Source organism: Onychomys torridus, chromosome 15 (genome assembly GCF_903995425.1).
Source record: "Onychomys torridus chromosome 15, mOncTor1.1, whole genome shotgun sequence".
Taxonomy (NCBI): domain Eukaryota; kingdom Metazoa; phylum Chordata; class Mammalia; order Rodentia; family Cricetidae; genus Onychomys; species Onychomys torridus.
In genome coordinates this window covers 36,718,580-36,722,924 of record NC_050457.1, presented here as the reverse complement: position 1 = coordinate 36,722,924, position 4,345 = coordinate 36,718,580, and the positions used below count along the sequence as shown (strand labels likewise).

The following is a 4,345-nucleotide window of genomic DNA, read 5'->3' as shown; positions in this document are numbered from 1 at the left end:
GTTGGCAGAAGTGTGTCACTGTGGGGGCGGGTTTTGAGGTTTCCTATGCTCAAGATACCACCCAGTTTCACAGTTCATTTCCTGTGGCCTTCTGATCAAGATGTAGCCAGCACCATGTCTGCCTGAACACTGCCATGCTCCCCGCCTTGATGATAATTGGACAGAGCCTCTGAACTGTTTGTAGTGGGTAGCCATTCTAGCTTTGATCTGGAAGTTCCAACCCCCATTGAGGCTTTAGTGACTGTCACGCCTACAAGGCGGGGCTGAGAGAGGACCCTGAAGACCGGATGCACTGGCTTTCTTGGTTCCTGGACCCTGGACACTGGAGGTAGACAGAGCAGAGTTCTCCAGAGAACACCACCACAGCTTTCCCAGACCCTGTTGCCTATCCCTTCACTTGTAAGTTACCCCACAAAATAAACCTCCTTTTTTTTTTTTTTAAAATATGGAACACTTCATGAATTTGCATGTCATCCTTGCACAGGGGCCATGCTAAACTTCTCTGTATTATTCCAATTTTAGTCTATGTGCTGCCAAAGTGAGCACCAAACCTCGCTTTTAACTATGTGGAGTGGCCTTATTAATTTCACCAATAACTGTTAGCCTCACTTAAATGTTTTTCTTTATAAGAGTTTATAATCAGTGGTGGCACACGCCTTTAATCCCAGCACTCAGGGAGGCAGAGGCAGGTGGATCTCTGTGAGTTCAAGGCCAGCCTGGTCTACATAGTGAATTCCAGGATAACCAGAGCTATACAAAGAAACCCTGTCTCAAAAAACCAAAAAAAAAAAAAAAAGAAAAAAAGAAAAGAAAAAGAAAGAGAGAGAGAGAAAGAAAGAAAGAAAGAAAGAAGAAAAAAAAGAAAGAAAGAAAGAGGAGAGTTGCTGTTGTCATAGTGTCTCTTCACAGCAATAGAAACCCTAACAAAGACAGCTGTCTAATCTCTCTATCACTCACTTCACACTCACTACACTGGAGAACGTGAGGAGGGCTGGTTGATGGTTTTCCATCAACTTGAGAGTTTATGTTCCAAGTCAGCCTTGAGAAAACTATGGCTAATGGAATGCTTTCGTTCAGCCAGGAACTCAATCATTGACACCTGAGAGCACATCAAGGCATTCAGTACCATTTACTCCCACAAATTACATGCTACAGGGGGAAGACCAGGGCATGGCCAGGCTAATTCTAGTTCAAATCACTTACCGGTTTTCTCAAGTTTCCTCTCTTTGCTTACATGTCAGTTCAGCCGGAAACAGTTATTCTAAATTAACCTGCCCTTCCCATGAGAATGCACAGGAAATCATCCACTAACCATGCTCTTACACAGGTTTGGCCAAGCTGCAGTCTCTGGGCTGCATGCATCCCAGGATAGCTATGAACGCGGTCTGACACACCTTTAGATGACATTATATCGTGATGTCAAAAGGCTGGACACCTCTACTGACGTCAATGCTTGCATCCAAGTTTCTTTCTCATGGCAGCAAATAGCAAGAAACATCTCAAGTACTCCAGAAATTAAAGGCTAACATTGGAGAATTTGCAGAGCCATCTTAAAAGATAATATACCTTCAGGGCTGGAAGTGTAGCTGGATAGTAAAGTACATGCTTAGCATTCACAAGGCCATGGGTTTAATCTCCAGCAACCAAAAAGGGTGAGATGATGGTAATGATAATGGTGGTAATAGTGGTGGTGGTGGTGGTGATGGTGGTGGTGATAGTGATGGTGGTGATGGTGATGGTGGTGATGGTGATGGTGGTGATGATGATGGTGGTGGTGACAGTGGTAGAGGTGGTGATGATGATGGTGATAATGATGATGGTGTCGATGGTGATGGTGATAGGCCTAACTGATAACATTGATTTTTCAAAATTATTTCTTCAGTTTCTAAGAAACAAGTCTTCTGGGGCTGGAGATAGGGCTCAGCACTTAAGAGCATGAGCTGTTCTTGTAGGGGAGCTGAGCCTGGGTCCCAGCATTCATGTCAGGTGGGTTTCAAACATCAGTTAACTCCAGCTTCAGGAAGACCGGATGATTGTGGTCTCTGCTGGCACCCAAACACACATGCATATACCCACACACAGCCACGTACATACACACATAGTTAAAAAAATCATCATTTTAAAAGAGAAAGAATGAATGGTTTCTACAAGAACTGGCTTGGGGTGCCATATTCCGAAACAAGCTGTGCCACTTGGGGGCACCGTTAGGTTTTATGAAAATCTTCTACTTTAAAGTGTCATCTTTGACCCAGTCCCTCATCCAGTGAGTGCTATGAAGTAAACCTGAATTTAAGCTCACATCTAAGAAAAGAAACAGAAATGGTAGCTCAGTCTCTTGATGTTCACGTGGGATTAGGTAAAACTCAGTTGACACGTTCTCAATTCCTTGTACAAAGCTGGCTTTATCCAGCCAAATGAAACAAAAGGATGTTGTGTTAAAAGAGGCTCTGTGTGTATTTTGATAGAGGAGACAGTTGCTTAAGATCAACATTCCACTGTGAAAGGAGAGTCATAATGAGAAAAAAATTTGCACAACAGGAATCTTCTGACTGAAAACGGGAAACCTAAGTTGTTTGGGTTCTGCGGGGGAAGCTTTTGGCTTTATTTGGGTATTTGGAGCTCGGGGTGGGGTGGGGGGACAAAAAGAAAAACCGATGTGTGGTCATAGCCTCTTGATCAAGCATTGTTTGTCCAACACAGACCCTCCTTCTATCTAGAGAGAGCAGAGAAAGACAGGGAGACTTGAAATCCCCAAATATTTCAGGGGGCTCTGCAAAGGGGGCTCAGACGGGGCTCCTGATTCACTAGAGTGTTTAATGGAGTTAAACCTTCATCACTGAAGAATTGTAAACGAGACTGTCAATGGAGAAGGTGCCTGAGAGCTAGAGAGAGAAAAGAGAGCATCATTGGTCCAACAGAAGTTGCTTTCCTTGGCTTCCATCTACCTCAGCCTCTCCAGTCTCTGGGACTGCGTATGCTCTCTGTGTCTCCCTTCACACCATTTTACTTTCCCATAGCTTTTATTTTTTCCCTTTTACCTAAAGAGAGCTAAGAAAACAAAGACAGGGAAACTCTGGCATCTCTGGGATAATGGCCATGTGTCTCTTATGCCGCTGGGGTACAAATCAGTATGCCATACACCACCACCACCCGGAAGCTCAGCATCTGTGGGTGGCATGAGCACTTACTCCTCCCCTGGTTTGATCCGGGAACTGGGGTCCAAGCCTGCTAATGGCCCCATAGAGTCTCATCTCGGAATCAGCTAACTGCCTTTCTGGCTAGAGTTGCATCTGACCCTCCTTGACTTTGTAGTTCTTTAACCATGAAAAGTCCTAATATTTGTGGAATTGAATGTTCAGAAGAGAGAAGGGGAAAGTATAGAGGAGGACGATTGAAAGGAGACTCGAATTCAGTTAGCAATGTCGATAGAACTGATAATTATTACTTATTTTGCATGGAGAGCAGGGGGAACATTCACAGCATTTTAAGGAGCTACATAAATAATAACAAGAACAACCACAGAGGTTGTTGGAGAGGGAGGGGTTTAGGGAATGATGCTTCTGGGCAGGATACGTTTGGGGTGTTGTGGAGACATCTAAGCAATGCTGACCAGGAACAATAGGGACTGGAAGACTGGAGGGCCATGGTGGGGTGTGGGGAGCTTGGTAAGACGCTGTCAGCCTTCTGCCTGGGTCTTAATGACCCTTAGTCTCACTATATTGCACTCACTAATACTGCTGCCCCAGGCCCAAGCAACCAGCCCTTTTCTTCCTGATGGTTGCAGATGCCCCTTTACTGATTTTGGTCACCAAAGTCCCCACATAGGCCTGCAAGGCCCTCATCCCTCATTTTCACTCCAGTGGGTACCAATTCCAACTCTGTACCCTGCTTGCAATTTAAAGACTCATTGTCCACTGCTGTCTTTCCTGCTTTAGCAACATCCACCTCTGGGCTGTGTGCAAACCTGCCTAGGTCACCAACCCTATGGCATCCACCATAACTATCTTCTGCTCTTCCTGACCCTCGTCATTCACTCCCTTCTCTTAAAGGTTTTGCTCAGTCTAGCTTCTCCTTAAGGCATTGCCCAACCCCTCTCTTTAAAGAGGCACTAGCCTCATTCCTCACTAATCCATCTTTTTCTGGATGGCTTTTCTCCTTACTTTTTCATCTTTTATCAGCATCTGAAGTCGCGTACATCTTGTTTAAAAATGTGTACAGACCACCTTCTGCCTCTAGAAGCTCCTTGAGCCCTTGCCCTATGTGTATGAGCATCTGTGCAAGTATTAACAGTATGTAGCCTGTAGTGTGTAATCAGCCAAACATGTTACATCATTGAGCCAACATA

General features: G+C 44.8%; 1 non-coding gene across 1 annotated transcript; it reads right to left on the bottom strand.

The window, feature by feature from the left end:
- Positions 1 to 439: 439 nt before the first annotated feature.
- On the bottom strand, positions 440 to 546 carry LOC118596603. The gene has a single exon (XR_004946713.1). It is a non-coding gene; the product is annotated as a U6 spliceosomal RNA (small nuclear RNA).
- Between the last annotated feature and the right edge of the window lie 3,799 nt (positions 547 to 4,345).